General features: G+C 32.2%; 1 protein-coding gene across 1 annotated transcript in view; it reads right to left on the bottom strand.

Moving 5' to 3' along the window:
* Window positions 1-8,025, bottom strand: part of LOC115239258 — a 165,013-nt gene extending 156,988 nt beyond the window's left edge. The window contains exon 1 of the mRNA XM_029813689.1: window positions 7,316-8,025. The gene's annotated coding sequence lies outside the window, so the exon portion shown is untranslated. The remainder of the gene's footprint in view (window positions 1-7,315) is intronic.
* Between the last annotated feature and the right edge of the window lie 11,020 nt (window positions 8,026-19,045).

Raw genomic sequence — 19,045 nt, forward strand, 5'->3', positions numbered from 1 at the left:
ATCGGAAGATAAGACGAGCTCGCTTTAGCTACATAAAAACTTATTTGATTAAACTTAATGGTATCTCGTTTAAAAATTTTTCTCATAGGAAAAAAAATAGTTCTATTCAATAGATTGTAATTCTCTCAGGAATGTAATTTATCAGTTTATCTTTAAGCATTTGATACGTTAAATTTTCTTCATTGTTGATCGAATAAAATTTGGTAAAAAATTTTATTTGATATGAGAGTTATTTTGTTGAATTATCTTTCTTAAAAACTTGGTAGAGCAAACAGTATTATATTCAGCAAAATATAATAATAAATCTTTCTCAAGATCAAGTGCTTGATATCGTGAGAACTAAAGATGCTAATTTGTTTTCTTACTTATAAAAGAACGTAATTAAGAGAGAATAATTGTTTTTTCTTGAAAGTAACGTTTGTACGAATAATCGTAAGATTGAAATATGACTTTCATATTTTATTGTATGTAAATTATATGAAAAATGAAAGATCTTATAGAATATTTTTGGCAATATAAAACTACCACAGAAAGAGCATTTAACATTTCAACGCAGCCATCGGATATCAAAAGCAGAACGAATGCAGATTCGTGTGCAAATCCAATGTAAGATAAGCGGATGATTTACGTTTTCTATATCCAGAAAGAGCTTTAATCCGTCATCACGACAGAAAAAGCAAAAAATGTAAAGTTATGCTGTTATTAATCGCCATTTATCAATCCATTATAAATGTGGTTTTGTAGTCCGCTAGAAAATCACTGTAAGGTAATTTAAAGAAGATATTTGTGTTATATTTTTATTGAATTTGTTCTTTAGATAATTATATTATCGACACTATATAATACTGGGAGGGGAAAGGACATTTAAGATAATATAAATATTATTCAAATTAACTAATAAAGGCTCTTATGAACATATCATACGAAGGAAATAAAAGGCAATTAAGAACCAGCGCGGTAATTTGTGCGCATATGTTTTATTACAATCAAATTACATTGATATTTTGACTATGTGATAGATAAAATCACAAAAGCATATGTTTCGGTCCCTTTTTTTGGACCGAGAATTAGATTCTCGAAAACAGAATTAAATCGATACTTGCAAAATTCGAATTTTGCGACTTACAAAACTAACCAATTTTTTGTGAAAAATGAATTTTTTTTTTTTTTTTAAGACGCTGTCACTTTCTTATTTTTTAATATTTCTTTTTATTCTAGTTAACGCGTTAGCCACACTCATATAGATTAAGAATCTTTTTGTTTTTTTTTTTTTTTGTTTTAGATGACTATAACGGCTGGAATCAAAAAACATTGTTGTTTGCCACGAACAACAATGTTTTTTTTAGATACCCTGGTTGGACTACTATAACTCCGAAACAAACAAATATTTTTGATTGAAAAAAATTCAGGATATACTTGAAATGTTATTTAATAGACGTGCAAAATTTAGAATTAATGTTTTACACTTTTCTTTAAAAAAAATTCCCAAAAATCGCATTATTTTCAGAGTGTCAAACTAGGAAGACCCCTTAAAAGGGCAAGACTTTTTTGAGATTAAATTTTTAATTAATGGAATTTTTAATTGATGGTTGCACGAAGCTTTTAAACAGGATCTGATAGTAATGAAGATTCTACGTTGTAGTTTCAATTTTGAGTTTAATCGCGGATGCACTCTCATCGCATTTACGTAATTATTTCCAAATAATGTCATATCCTTTCCGGAAATGAGGCCTTACCACAAAATTATATTATAAACCGCCATTATTACATTCGAGGTCTAATGGATAATCATCGGCAATGCGTGGAATCGACTCTTTGTTAATATCTGCTACAGTTGACGTACACCAAACAACAACAAAGCATTATAGTGTTACTTTGTACCCCAATAATCCAGATTTTTCCGTACTTATTTTATCGAAAATATTAGAACATGATATGGAATTAATTATTAATAAATTCCGTTGATTATAATATAGAAGTTAACCGGGTTATTTGCTTAACCAGTTCACTGGTAATGACTCATATATGGGCGAAAAAAAAGTGGCAAAACTGGTAATGACTCATATATGGACATCATGAATAACTCTGCCAATTTTCAACGGATTTGCATTAAACTTGATACACCCATGTTTTTTTGGTTCGATGATTAATACGAAATTATTTACTCTTACCAATTTTGGCACAAAGCGTTGATTTCGGGTCCACCAGTGAACTGGTTAAGCAAATAACCCGGTTAACTTCTATATTATAATCAACGGAATTTATTAATAATTAATTCCATATCATGTTCTAATATTTTCGATAAAATAAGTACGGAAAAATCTGGATTATTGGGGTACAAAGTAACTTGATACACCCATGTTTTTTGGTTCGATGATTAATACGAAATTATTTACTCTTACCAATTTTGGCACAAAGCGTTGATTTCGGGTCCACCAGTGAACTGGTTAAGCAAATAATCCGAGAAATGAAATCAAGAATTGATTTCATCAATTCTTAGTCTCTGCCATGAAGTCGAATACAAATATTTTTACAGATTAATGATATTTTTCTTTATGCGATTTAGAAAAGTTTATAAGAAAAAAACATAACCACATTAATATTTTATTTATATATACACAGAATGATATAATCTCATTTTTAAAAAATATTTATTTTATAGATTATTTTGAGTAGAAGTTTATTAACGTGGTTTAAACAATTCTCAATATTTATGAAAGTATAACAATTTATGAAACTCGGGAAAAAGAATTTTTTTTTTAAATATGAAAGAGAAGATTCAGTTTGTTTCATGTGTAGGATAAAATCATTTTTGTGATAAGAAAAACAAAATTTAGAGCAGATATTCAAAATTATAAGAGATGCAATGCTACGATCTTCAAAAACTTTATATTCCGCTTTAATGCATTTCATCGCACATGTATAAACCGTATACATGTTTGTAATTTTGGATTAAATTGGAAAAAATATACGACTTTCTCATTTGTGTGATCACATCCAAGATTTGATGTAAAGCTTTCTATATCTGCATTTTCTTCTGATGAATGTAATTTATATCTATCTCCGTTTATATATCTTAAACACAAAAATCTAGGAGGAAACCGTAGCAGAGCTGAGAAATCATGGCATTGCATCTTTGAAAATTTTAAATAGTTTTTTAAATATTCTGAATTAGTACCATATTTATATAAATTTTTCTTGTTCACAGCGTTCTCAGAAAGCATCTTTTCAAGCACCAGTAAGGCTATGTTGACCGAGTCAATGAGAAATACCGTGTATATGAGAAATAAAAAAATTGAAAAAAAGAGTGACTCAACAAATATAAAAAATTTAATAAAGTGGTCGCGGGAGATAAATGCGTATGAAATAAATAGAGAAGTAGGAGAAATATATGACAACCGAGAAAATTTAACAATCATTTATAATTAAATATAATAATAGTTTTATTTATTTGTTTTTAATTAGAGTTTTTAATAAATACGCGTATACGTAACTTTATAATAACAAAATTATATTTTCTGGATTGACTGAACATTTGACGTTACAAAAGAAAAACCCAGATAAATAAGTTCAAGCCTTTAGATCATCGCTACGGTAGTTAATTGCATCTGGCTTGTTTAAAAGTGACATTGTCACGACTAATGAAGTTCGCGCTTCTTTATGCACACAGAAAGAGTATTCCCAGCAGATTTTTTGCTCATAATAAAGTTTAAAAAATGTTAACGCAAGTTTATGTGCGTAAAAAGTGATGGAAATATATGATAAATTATTATTCTGTTCATAGTGCGTTTTAACAAAAAATATAATACATATAGATTACAATGAGTATGTCGATACATCAAACATTTAATTTTAATGTTTCTAGATAATATGTCGATATAAAGTTATTAATTGATATATTTTAATTATTTGTTTATTTCTGTGATATGCTATTATCACTGGCGTTTGAAAGATTTATTAGGTTGTGTTGAATATCGCGTGAAAGTCACATCATCATGAAGTTGATTTGAACCATATATTAATATTTAGTGATGAAAGCAACGAGAAACTACGTCATAAATGTTGATTCAAAGGCGTAAATATACTGTACATAAAATAAGCCCATTTCAAATGAGCGTCTTTTACGTATTTTGGAATTAAATCTTGCATGAAATGTAAAGACTAATTAAGAAATGAAATGCCTTGTAAATTTCTGCGCTATGCGTCTTTTAATAAAAGGCTCTTCATTTATAAAGGTATTATACGCGACGTATTATAATATGATTGTGAAATACTTGACTTTATAGACTAGATAAACATGCACGATATTTGCGTTGCCAAAGTTGTAAAATTATCGCCGCAATAGTCTTTATTTACGATTAAATTTCAGGGAATACTGCATGTTTGTAATTAATCGAATATCGTAATGAAAATTTCCAGCGGTTGGATAGCAACTCACTCGCGTTAAAATCACGGAGATATATGTAATGTTGATGTTTGTTACGAAGTGCAGCCCGTCCATTATGATTCTTTCGATTCTGTTGTCTTTAAATTTCAATGTTTAAAAGGGAAGCATTTTTATAACAAAGAGAGAGAGAGAGAGAGAGAGAGAGAGAGAGAAATAATTAAATATGAATATTGAAGCAAAATGTGTGAGAGATAAATTAATGGTTATTTTCTTTTATTGATCGCATCCAAAAATTAGATGTAATACGTTCCATTGTTAAATCAGCATTCATTAATTATTTTTAAAAAATTTAAATAAAACTTATGAGATTTATGAAGAATGTTAAATTAAAGGAGATACAAGCGAGGATATTTTACAAGATAAAGTATCTTCGCCTGTGCTTTCTTATATAAATTTAAATTATCTCGTGTAAATCTATGCTCGCATAAACGTTTATATAATTACTTGCGATAAGAACTGTGACCGGAGTGACATTATTGCGTTATTAAAATTCTCGGCGTTTTATGGAAATGTTAGAATTTAGGCGAACGTTAGAATTAACGAAATTGCTCACGGTACGATGCTTTTTTGTGATCACGGCGAATCGTTACATTTATTATTTCGTGGCCGAATTTTCTTATAAGATCGCTCTCACTATATCTCGTCTCTTCAATTCTATAGCTACTGGACCGTCTCAAGAGCGAAGCAATAATCTGGGATCTGTGTCAAGGAGTAATTCTCATCTCTATTGTCGAAATGAATATTCATTTCATCGTTTCGTAAGGTATCAGGTGTACTATACAGGATGGGCAGGTAATTTTTAATTTTATAAGTAGCTCTATGAACAATAACTTGATCGTAAAAACGACTACAATTCCGGCAATTCTTAACTTTCTACAATTGCGGCATTATTGTTTCGCAGTAATATCCTATTCCTTTAAATGTTAATATACTCTTTAATCCTTTGTAATTTTAACAGCTTCCAAAACGGGAAAACAAATTCGATGTGCTGCGCATCCGTTACAGTATACGAATTCGCGAGGAGCTGAAAATCCGTAGAATGAAAAGAATGAAAATTAAGTTTGACTCTGAAAGTTTGGTGTAAACTTCGCGGAAGAGTTTGCATTTGTTGAAAGTTATTCGTCGTATCAACAGACGCGTGTGTCTCTCTTAACTCTTTATGAAATAAATGATCTAAAAGTATTTGTGAAAGAATGGTAATAAATGTATAAAGTTATGTTATTGAAGAAAAACTTTTCTAGATTTTTGCAGCAATTTGTTTTTCTCTTTTACATTTATGACGAAAAGAGGTAGAGTACAACTCTTCCGCCAGCATATCATAAGAATCCTATATTTAAGGTTGAGTTTTCTTGAAAGTATGTTATGTGAAACGTTACAATAAATCACTGTCGGCGCACACAGTGCTCTTTGCGCAAACGCATGCAGCTATAGTAAGTGTATCCTCTTCTTTTCGTAGTATTCTATATATATAATACGAAGAGAGAGAATAATATACTAACTATATTCTAGATGCGAATATCTCACATTTTTAATGGTGATATAGAAAATTATCATGTCATAGAAAATGCTATTATGTATTTTTATCGGAGAGAGCGCATTTATTTTGAAAATTATTAGTCTCCTTTAAAAAAATGCGAGAATTATTATACTTTTTTGAAATAAGACCCTTTTATATGGAAAACTTTTATATTTGCGTATGAAAAAATTTGTTGAAAGTTATAACGAGTTACAATATACATAAAAAACGTTTTTGATTTTCTTTCTTCTTTTGAGAATATGATGCACACATGTTTTACATCTCTTCCAATATAAAGCCTTGTTAAGTTTTCTGAAGCACTTTTTACATTGTGTATGTCGGACAAAAAGCATAATCAAAAGTAAAACAACAATGCAAATGTAGCTGAGTATACACATGTACATAGGTTGATGTCTGATAATTATATTTTCCGTACGGCTTATTTAAAGGTGAGTCTAGATGAAAGACACACAGAGAACCCGCTGGAGCAAAGGTGGACTTTAGCTGATACGGCTACTGTGACTCCATCAGGGTAAAAGAAAGCCATGTTACGAAGTTACACCGATAACCAAGGGCAGATCCGGCATGCGCGTGGTCTCGTTAAAGAATTACTGCTGTCGTAAAGGGCCATGTACGACGATCCTGGGTGCACACCCTAGATCTAAAGGTTCGCCGTTTCGCCACCGACTTTTTCTTCGACGGTTAAATAAGGGTCGATGGTTACAGGTTTTTGTAATAGTAGTTAAGATAATGTTTTTAGGAGCAATGTGAGAAATTTCTCTTTTTTATGGCACATATAAGAAATTCTCTCTTAAAGAAGAAATACTATTGGAATAAGAGAACTCCTATTCGATAGGATAAATTTATATATATTTCTTTTAAAGTTGTTTTATATTTGACGACAACAATTTTTACTTTCTAGTATTTCATGGTATTTAATTCTTTTTATATATTTTATTATAAGCATCCGCTATATAAAAAAATAAAGCGCAATAAATGTATATATTTTATATAAAATTATCATATATGTTCTCGGAAAAAAAGTTAAATTACAGTGGCCAGAAAAATAAAGATAATTCAGTGTGGCTGCGATTTAATCGCTACAACGTTGACACGCGGGAAGATTGGAACGCTATTTCAGTGTTACTAGTATAGATTAAACTAGTATTAACTGCACGATTAAGCCAGTATTAACGTCATTCTCATTTAGCCAATATGCGTGGTATTATGTTACGTTAACACGGAATTATTACTTTGTCTTTAATAAGGTGCACGAGGAAAATATTTAATAATTAGTCGTTAGAGCAAAAGCTTTGTGTTATAATATCCAACGCAATCAGGATCCTACTTACCCCCAAGTTAAACTTTGCCGCTTAACGTTGTCATTCTCCTTCCGCGGTAGAACATTATATTGTTCCTCGTGGTACGAATAAGCGCTTTGTAACTATTACATGCACAAACAGATCGTGTTTCTTGTTTTGTAAAAAATTTCGAATAGTGTCGTTGAAAGTATTCTCGAGGCGCGCATTATCAAACGTAATGGAAGAAGCAAAGAGGAATCCGAGATATATATTGCCACGGTAGTGCTAGCTCGTGCAAATTGAAATCGATTGAACCTTTGATAACTGTGATAAGGAAATTACGATGTTTCGCTAATATTACCAAAGTGAAATCTTGAAAAATGAAATTATACAGTTTGATATGATTGTTCACAAAAGATATGAATAGATAGTTCTCGTTTGCAATAAAACAATAGTTTTGTTACAAGATAATTTTTCTTAATCAATTGATATCTGCATTGAATAATAGCAACATCTTCTAACTGCATTTTAATAATATAAAATAAAAAATAATTTAAATTTATTGTAAGCAATGTGCGAAATGTGTAATAAATAACTGATTTTTGAAATAAATTACAATATTTAATACAAAACTTTTTTACGAAATTGTCAGCCATAATTAGCGCGAATTTTAAAATGACAATTCACATTAGTACACTCTATTCGTTCTATGCAACATGGAATTTCTATGTTAAGATTTCTAAATTTCGATTTGCATAACGAGCGTTATGGATTACAAACTAAGGAACACTTCGAGAGGATGATGAATTACAATCGTGTTGGTTTAAATTGTTCTTAATTAAATCTGAGCGAAAAACACACAGGTCATTCGGCACGCAGATCGATCGACGAAATATTTCCCTTGTGATAATTTTTTTTCCAAAGGGCGATGCGACTCTCGAGCACGATACGCGCGCGAGATAAGGTCTAACCGAATGTAGCTACGCGCGTATACTGAAGGAACTTGTGGAGCGAGGGCGCCGGCTTGAACTGAACCAACCCCTCTTCCCAGCACCCCACGCGGCGCGCGTACTCTTATCGGGCATTCGGGGCGATGGGACTTTTGGACCGATAATATCATTAATTGTTGAGGGAAATACGCAACAATCGCGGGTGATCGTCAATCGAAGGGTTTGTGTCTCGCAGATTTTCGCGGATTAATTGCCTCAACAGCGTTAATTCTTAATGTCGCTTAATGTCGAGAAAAACCAATTACATTATTCGCGCCTATCTGCATCGGGTCAATTAGATTTTGCAAATGAAGACAATGTGATTAGAAAAATTCTTTCTCCGTATAGCAACGTTATTGATATTTTCTTTAAACTGCATACATGTACAATTTAATGTAGATTTTTGATACATATAAATGCACTTTACTTTTGATTGCTAAATAATTAAAATTTAATTACGGATTAGAAAGATAATTATTTTAATAATTGATATGCTGCAATAATCATCTTATTTTTTAATATAACACATTGATTTTAAGATTAAAACGGGATTAATGGATTTCTTGAATAAAAGGAGGGATTACCGTGTTAAGGAGGAAAGCAAAAATTCTAAGAGCTAAAAGCTAAGTGCTTTTGTGCTCTGAGATATTCTTAGTAAAATTTATGTTCCATGCTTCAAATACATGGTGGTAAGGTGATTGTAAGAATATATTGCAATAAATAATATTCTCAATGTATTTTAGAACTCTAACTATTTTGAGACGAGAAAAGTAAAGCATATTAAAATATTTCAGAAAATATATCTAGACTGATTATGCACAACTAAAATATATATAGACTTATATGCACAATTTTATATAACATAGTGGGTCGCTTATATAATGGTTTTGCATATGGAATTTTATCTTGTATGAAATATTGTGTATTGTGCTTGTTTCAAGAATTCTATTTCGATGTAGACAAAGCAATTTATGTGAATGTTACAAAATAAAATATCCATTAAAATATTTAAATTCTGAATAAAGAGGACACTGTAAATAAAGAGAGAGAGAGAGAGAAAGAGAGAGTATAACTCTTTCAAAATTCTTTAAATAAATACTTTTGATCCCACGTAAAATATAAAGATGGTGTGTTTGAAAGCTCGATGGAATATTTTATTTCAAAGCATTTGGCTCAGACGTTATCGAATTCTGTGGCGAGTGGGACTTTAATAAACCGCTAGAGAAGTTGATCTCGCTGCTCGACGCAAATTTAAAAAAAGTTATGACATTTGCTACGTGCATTAAGATATATTACTACTATTTACGAAATTCTGTTCAATATCCGCATCATTAAATAATGTTCATTCGATTAAAAGCTGTCGCGAGGAGTTGACTTAATAATATAAAGTGTTCGCATGCTCGTTATTGGATTTATCTTTGACGCAGCGTTGCGAAACCGCAACCGCAACATCATTATTAATTGAACTTTCAAAGAAAAAGGCAAGCAGCATTACTACCTCAAAGGTCGATGAACCTGCATTCATGCTATATCATTCAATATTATCCGCTTACGATATAATCTTGGCAAACAAGATTAATTGCTTATGCGATGACAATATATCGCAACAACTAGTTGCTATCTATTAGAATGGTTCGCGCAGACAACGTATTTTCTCTCAATTACAGATAGTAAAATTGAAAATTAAAGAGAACGCTGTATTTTATAACGCTTGAATTAAGTTTTTATACGCGCGAAATACATGCAACTAAAAATTCAAGAAATATTTATAATTTAAAATTCAGTAATGTAAAAACAAAATAAAATATATTAAATCATAAACAAAATAATAAAATTGTTATTTGATTCATGATTTTTTTTTATATTAACGAAACTTTAATTTAAGAAATAAATACAAGAATGTTCCAGATGGAACTGACCACTATTCATTAAACAAGGAAATTGATTGTATTTACAAAATGGACAATTTTGAGAATTACGTGATTTTTAATAGACACACACACACACATTGCATATATATATATTTCACATAACAAATGAACGCTTTTTCGCATTTTAGAATCGTTGATATTAAGGGAAAGAAAATGATTTAGTTGTGAGATACATGAGAAAAAAAAATCAAAGCTTATCGATATCGATAGATCTCGTTCGCTATATCTTTGAATTCGTGGAGGCTTGACCATACGGTTCTGTGCAACTTCTATCGTCATCAAATTGCATGTTAGAATCTCTTCAAGCATTATAAAAAATGATTACCCTCCCAGAGATTTATGAAGCAAATGGTGAATTTTTTTTCCTTATAACTGGCGCTACACGATATATACACGTATACGCTTGCGAACCTCACGCTGGATTTCATTCAACAACATCGTCCCGTCAGTTGCAACAAGTTTTGGGGTCGTATTACGATAAATAGCATTCGCATTCTAGACGGCAAGAATAATGGACAACGATTTATTACTGCTGCAAATTTCGTCGTCGTTTTTACTTTACAGCGTTACTCGCGTTCGTCGCGTTATTAAAAAAACTGTCCACATTGAAAGATATTGGCTCTGTCCTCGAGCATATTACCATTTGTTCGAATAAATGCAGGACAATTCCAAAATTTTAGATTTGTATTGCGAATAAAAAAAATATATGCAAAATCAATTACATATCGAATTGTCAGAGTTGAACTTTGTGCGTACAATTTCGCATATCGCATAGAAGACAATATCTCTCCGTTGAGTTTTTTACTTTTATCGGATGGCACTTTGCTCTTATCATTCAGCAAAAAACAAAAAAAAAAATTAACGGTTCTCCATATCATAATTAAAAAAAAAAAAAAAAAAAAAAAAAAAAAAAAAATTTTCTTGATTTCTTATTGTGGATATATCTTATCAGAAGCGAACGTGGAAATAAAGTTTAGTTTCGCGTGTTCGATAGATTGATAAAATATATCTCGAAGATTTTCTCATCTTTCACGTACTCTTTATTGGGACAAATACATGTGTAATTTAATGTGCCTGCGTGCGATCGCAAGTGAAAATTGCCAAGCCCCTGCTTCGAGTTCTGGGCCCCGTTTCCTTTGGTCAACCTTCAAAGTCCATGAAGCAGAACGGAGATATATACACCGAGGTGCTTCGTGTTTTGCAGGTCGCCGGAGGAGCGGCGTTGACTGTCGGTATCTGGCTTTTCGCCGACAGAGGCTCGTTTACCAATCTCATCGGGAAGCTCGACCAAACCGACATTTTGGTAAGAATATGAATAAATCATATAAATTGTAAAAATGGTAGCGCGCGCCAAATGTGTATTTTTTCTACCTTATTTCCGAGAAAATCGCATTATGATTCACCACCTGTTTGTGTTTGGCCAAGCACGAAAATAATACAAGCGCTCCGATGTTTGTCTTACAAATGCGTGGATAGAAACACGGCGAAGCCAAAAACTTTAATTTTAAGGAGGCATACCCTCGAAAACTGAGTACATTTTCTAGATTTTTTTGCAGCGCAACAACTTGATAAAAAATTTATTTTTTTAGAATATTGATAAATATTATTAAGTACTCAAAAAAAAATGTACAGCTTAAGAAAGATTTTTTTGAAAATTATGCGAATATTGTATTGTATCAATATCAAAAAAAAACAAGATACTTTTTCCGATGTATTCAGAAATTATAAATGGTGAAAATGTTAACATTAATCTCGATTGTGTGCACGAAAGCAAGGAATTTCTTTTTCGACAAGACTCGCATGATTTATGCATTTACATGCAACCAAAAGTTGCGGTCCTGAGAGAGTGCCTCTGATCATAGGAATTAATTACAGTAAAAAGTTGCGAGTAGAAGTCGCAAGCCGAAGCCACACATTACAAGGGTCGTAACTGCGCGACAGCTTCTCTTTCCACATTTCGACGATAAAGAACCATGAACTTTGCGAACTTGTTTACCGTCTCAGCGGGGCCATTTGGTTACAGCGTAACATTCGCTACGTTACAACGCGCTCTGCCATGTCTCGCATTTCCGTAAATGAAGACTAGCTTATGTTAGTTTTGCGCTTGCACGTTTTGCTTACCAAAAAGAAATTTTTCTCGAGCAGAATTTAACTGCGCACATAAAATAGCTCTAAGAATAAAATTAACATATTTTTAAGCGCGCGCAGTGTACAATATTTTTATATAAACTATATTTTGCACAAAAGGAAAGAAACTAACAATTAATCATCTCTTGATTTTTCTATGTGCAAAATTCAGTGTTTAATATTAAGCATTTATCACGCATACATACATATTGACACATACAAGCATTTATCACACATACATATTGTTTTTGTTTTTGCCAGAACATTAATTTAATAATAAAATCGTTGATTGATTAAACTTATAAATTAATTGTGTGTTGATGTAATTTTCCCCTTAGCGACGGATCTGCATTAAAAATAATTTCAATAAACAAGACTTGTTCGAACATTTCAAAAGTCTGTTTTATTTTAATCTATTAAAAATAAATATTTTGTTTTCATTACATGATATGATACTTCTATGTTTCTTTCTATGTTTGATACGATGAATGTATCGAAGAGGAAACATCCACTCCCTAGGTTCGTAAAAACTTTATCAAAGCAAGAAAAATACATGATTTTTGGGGTTTATTTAAACCCGCAGATGTCCAGATGAATTTTCGAATTGGGCCATTTTCCCTCGGGAATAGCGTTATATCTTTAACGGACACGAAGGCGAAATGCGCGGTTTACGCGATGATTCATCGTAGGTAAGGTTTATCCACGCAGACTTACGAGCATTTCTCAAGAGAACTAGAGATAAATGGAACAAGTTTCTCCGGGGGTGCATCAGCTACGTTATTTCTGTTACAAGAAGAAAGGCCCATCTCCGTCTTTGTCGCGTTTCCGTCACTCTTAAATGCATAACTAATGAAGCTTTGACGGAGTATCGTGAACTAAGTGTTGTAACTTTATTAGTACGTTTGCATTTTGTCATTTGCATTTCTCATATGTCTATTACAAAACCGGATTTATCAAAATTCATTGGTTACGAATCGCGAATTTATCAAAATTCATTGGTTACAAATCGCGATTTTATCTAGTTTGTTTTTCCAATTTCGAAATCTATTCGATCTGGATTCCGATATTCAATTACGATTTATTCGTTATGTGAATAAATTTGTTATGTGAAATAAATTCTCCATCTATCCGTTTCTCTATTTATCTATGTATACATTTTTATTTACATATTTATCCATTTTTTTTTCTATTTGCATCGTTAGTTTAATGCTTAAATTATTCGATAAAAAAGCAAATATGCAAATATACACAATCGCCTGAAAATTTGATATGGGTCATCATTAAATAGAAGAGCATTAGTATTACAAAATTAAATAAGTTTTTACGCAAACATTTTTACATGTCATGCTATACTGTTTTTAATTATTGTGAAATATTAAAGTTTAAATTCCGAGCACGTCTTCGTAGATTTTTATTTTAATTATGAAATACACATTTAATAAAAAAGAAAAAAAAACAAGCTCAGTGTCGTTTATATAATTTTATTCCGAACGATTGCTTAACTTGAAGATATTGTATAATTTCAATATGAAGCACCATGATCTTCAGCATCTGATACGAGTCTTTAGCTGTCTCATTCTAATTGTTGCGATTCAAAAGTTAATAAGAAATATGATCGTGTCAGAGTTATGTAATGTCTGTATTGTTAATATTTCGCGAGAATTAAACAACTCTTGTATACTGTTCGTTTTAATCATGCATGCATCGTATCACATAATATCTTATTCGCTCTCTTGCATCTCTTAAAACAAAAAGTAATAAAGTTTACAGTTATAATCAACGAAACACTAACGGCGCAAGCGTGGCTGAGTAATGCAAAGCCAGGACGGATGCAATAAGGATCTAGCGTTTTAATGGCAATTGAACCATGCAATTCGAATTCGCTTGATGTTCGTTTGCTGGTTGCAAAACTTCCTGTGGGAAATCGGGATGCACTTTAAAATCCTGATATTCAGAGGAAAATTAGAGTTACGAGATGAGATCAGATAACGAGTCGTAAAGAATAATGACGAGCACGAGTTCGACGTGGTTTTATCTCTCGTAAATGGATTAAAACAATTTGACGGAGCTCTCAGAATTGCGTCATGCAGTACATTTCGCCTGCTGGCGATAACCCCATTTGTCTTTCTATCTTTCTCTTCTATCTCTCATGGGAGTTCGGAAACTGCGGGAATTGACCGTCTGCTTTAGCACTCCGGCTTGCCAATTTATTACGCTTTTAAATCGAAGCGCTTATTGGTGGAAAGTTCATGTGAAATTTATGACAATGCGCATTCCATTATAAAATCCATTAACTTTCGTATTCAGAGGACATGCGGATGGCGAATGAAGCGCGCTCCGTTCTCCTAATTTGAGTCACGCGACGAGTAAACGAACTTCGCTGGCAGCTCGTTTCGAGCTAACCCCTCGGTAAACCATTTCTCGATGCATTTCCCGAGCACGTCATTATACATTGCTAGAACAAAATAGAGAACGAAATATAAGCACCAATTATCGACTGCGTTGAACGGAATGGTAGCTGTTTAAATTTCGCAGCGAAAGGGTGAATCTCGTTAGTCACGTATATATGCAGAGAGAGAGAGAGAGAGAGAGAGAGAGAGTGTCGTTTATATAATTTTATTCCGAACGATTGCTTAACTTGAAGATATTGTATAATTTCAATATGAAGCACCATGATCTTCAGCATCTGATACGAGTCTTTAGCTGTCTCATTCTAATTGTTGCGATTCAAAAGTTAATAAGAAATATGATCGTGTCAGAGTTATGTAATGTCTGTATTGTTAATATTTCGCGAGAATTAAACAACTCTTGTATACTGTTCGTTTTAATCATGCATGCATCGTATCACATAATATCTTATTCGCTCTCTTGCATCTCTTAAAACAAAAAGTAATAAAGTTTACAGTTATAATCAACGAAACACTAACGGCGCAAGCGTGGCTGAGTAATGCAAAGCCAGGACGGATGCAATAAGGATCTAGCGTTTTAATGGCAATTGAACCATGCAATTCGAATTCGCTTGATGTTCGTTTGCTGGTTGCAAAACTTCCTGTGGGAAATCGGGATGCACTTTAAAATCCTGATATTCAGAGGAAAATTAGAGTTACGAGATGAGATCAGATAACGAGTCGTAAAGAATAATGACGAGCACGAGTTCGACGTGGTTTTATCTCTCGTAAATGGATTAAAACAATTTGACGGAGCTCTCAGAATTGCGTCATGCAGTACATTTCGCCTGCTGGCGATAACCCCATTTGTCTTTCTATCTTTCTCTTCTATCTCTCATGGGAGTTCGGAAACTGCGGGAATTGACCGTCTGCTTTAGCACTCCGGCTTGCCAATTTATTACGCTTTTAAATCGAAGCGCTTATTGGTGGAAAGTTCATGTGAAATTTATGACAATGCGCATTCCATTATAAAATCCATTAACTTTCGTATTCAGAGGACATGCGGATGGCGAATGAAGCGCGCTCCGTTCTCCTAATTTGAGTCACGCGACGAGTAAACGAACTTCGCTGGCAGCTCGTTTCGAGCTAACCCCTCGGTAAACCATTTCTCGATGCATTTCCCGAGCACGTCATTATACATTGCTAGAACGAAATAGAGAACGAAATATAAGCACCAATTATCGACTGCGTTGAACGGAATGGTAGCTGTTTAAATTTCGCAGCGAAAGGGTGAATCTCGTTAGTCACGTATATATGCAGAGAGAGAGAGAGAGAGAGAGAGAGAGAGAGAGAGAGGAAATGGGGATTCAATATTAAATTTATAACTTCATTTTATAGGATACATAATTTTATGTTAGATGTTATATCAATAATGTATAACAATTGTTTGTAGATATTATATGTATGTACATTGTGTGTATACATATTACAACTCATCTTTATGAATTTATTATCCAATATTATATTATGTGATTTTTTAAAAATAGATCTGTAAACTTTCAGATATGATATACGATGCAACGAAGCGACATAAATATGTCTTGAAAATAACGCTGACATTTTCTTTCTTCACGTAATATTTTAAAAATGAAAAATTCGCACAAGAGAAATTATAGAATTTTTTATTTATTAATAATAGATAAAATTTTATTATATCTTCATTTATATTTGCATTTGTGTGCTCGGCGTAAAAAACGAGTAACAAAGAAAATAAGGAGGATATCTTTCATAAAACAAATTTATTTCCCGGAAATATCGTCTCTCGCGTATAACTACGAACTTTTCTCTTTTAGGGTTTTTTTCTCCCTTTATTTCCTTATTATAATATAAATGTAACATTATTCATCGCGTATCACTCAAAATTTCCACAACACATACGAAATCTCTATCATGCTAACAGTAACTAACATGAGTTAAATTACATTGATACGATATCCTAGCTCACAAGTAATTAAGCCTCGCTCTTACAAATTTTAGAATAAGTATAACTATGTATAGGCTATTAATATTTTGTTTGCTATATTTTAGCGAAACGAAACGACGTTATTAGCGGTTTGCAGATAATTGGTTGCTTTAAAGCCACTGCACGTCAAAAAGATACGTTAAAGACGTGGTGATTATACTTTTAACCAAGTGACCGTAAAATTATAAAAAATCGATTACCGCTGCTAATGATTAGAACTCTTCAGAAATGAAAGAATATAATTCGGACTATAGGAAAATTATAATAGAATAAACCTGTATTTTGAGAATTAAGCAACGTTTCGAAAAAATACGTTAATTAAAAACGTGACAGTATAGTGACCGAGTGAACATATTTAATCTATGAGAAAATTAATTAATGCTGCTAATGATTAAAACCTTTTAAAAAATAATTTGATGCATAATACATGTATATGTGTTATATATAATACAACGAATTATAACTGAACTAATTAGTACTGGATTATAAATTATATAACATAATTACAAAATATTATTATTATTATATTAGTGGGTTTTACACAACTGCAAGCTATTTTCTCATTCCTAATCACCATACAGTCCAACGCATCTTCTTTTTTAAGTTCTCGGGTTGTTACGGCTTGTTGCATTCCGTTGTCTCGAAATCGTAAAGATCTGTCGCGCTTCTTTCTTTCTATGGTGTCCATCGGAATACCTTCTGCGGCCATTTGTCTTTAGGCATTCTTAAAAGATATTTAAACTACTGAAGCCCCCTTTATCTATTCTCTCGATCATTGTCTCTTTTGCTTCCATCTTATTAAAAAATAATATAATAAATATAAGTACGGTATCTCTCTTAGTTTGACTTTTTCCTCTCGACCTATCTGGCATGAGTGACCCTACCGGTAACTACGTTACCGCCGGCAAAGGTCTCAGGTTCATTAGAATACTCAAATTCGTTAAGATGGAGATACCACCGAGGAGGAAACATTTTTATTTTAATTTTCTTTTAATATATAGGTTTTACAAATTTGTTAAATAAAAAATATAATACACAAAGAATTGTATAAAATGTATATAATATCCCGAACTATTCATATAATGCAGAATTCACTAGAAATGTTTAGATCGGATATAGCTGATAAGCAACGATTAATGCGATATTTACGATTAATGATCAATATGCAATTACAAAGCTGATTAAGTTTAATATAATGCAAACATAAATGTTTATATTATAACTTAAAGAGTCGTTAATAAAGTTATCGATCGTTTTTCAATTTAGAGAAAAAAGTGCTTAGACTATTGGCGCATTTTGCGTAGAGTTTCAAAGAAAATATTCGAGAAAGAATATACGAAGCTTCGATGTAAATCAACGATTAAATCACACAATAAACCGCGATCTAAAATTTGCGAAAAGAACGCGACGAATAAATAAATCGAAGGCAGCCGTAATACTCGCGATTCCAATGTACATGCAATCGGAGGAACGATATAATTATTATATACTTAAACAAAAATGTTTCAACGGACATCTGGAGCGATTTTTATAATTGCGTTTGTAATATAGGACATTTGTGAATATAAAATTTAATGCACAATTTATTTTCAAATGCGTGATTTTATGCAAATTTCGCGATTGAGAATAAGATATACGTACCGTTTCGCGGAGGATTGACTAAATAGGATAAAATCATATAAGTCTTAAAATATTTATAAAAAAAACTGCGCGTTATCGCCGCGTTTAGTGGACGATAACTGGCTCAACGATTTGACCAAATCAAGATCCCTCCACCAGATAACACGCCGGTTAATATCCGACAAGGACAAGAACAATCCTAAAAGTGAGGAACGATTAACTTCTTGCTTCTAGATCGGACCCCGCAAGATCAATCCGCAAAGAAAAGTTAAATGATTCGTTGAATATGAAGGGCCCCGCTGTAAGAGGGAACGAATCCCAGATCTTCCGGACTATTCCCAATAGCAATGATTTCGGTAACAAATCAATAACAGTTACCATTGTCATTATCTTCAATTTAGATTGAGGATTTCCGCGAGAAAATGTGTTCTTCCATTATTAAGAAATATATCTCTAATATTGAAAAATAAATGAATATAACGATTTTATGAAAATGTGGTTACGAACGACTATATTTATGGATAATAAAATACATGCATTATTATTGTAGCTAGTGTTACATGTGCGAGTACAAATAATTCTTGGGTACCAACTGTTCGAGACAAATCGAACCCAATACTTAACAGCAAAATTTTAAAAATTTCATTTCAAATATTTTGCAAGATAAAATAAATCGACATAATTCCAAATAATTAATTCTAAGC

Source organism: Formica exsecta, unplaced genomic scaffold, assembly GCF_003651465.1.
Source record: "Formica exsecta isolate Colony F162 unplaced genomic scaffold, ASM365146v1 scaffold37, whole genome shotgun sequence".
Taxonomy (NCBI): Eukaryota; Metazoa; Arthropoda; class Insecta; order Hymenoptera; family Formicidae; genus Formica; species Formica exsecta.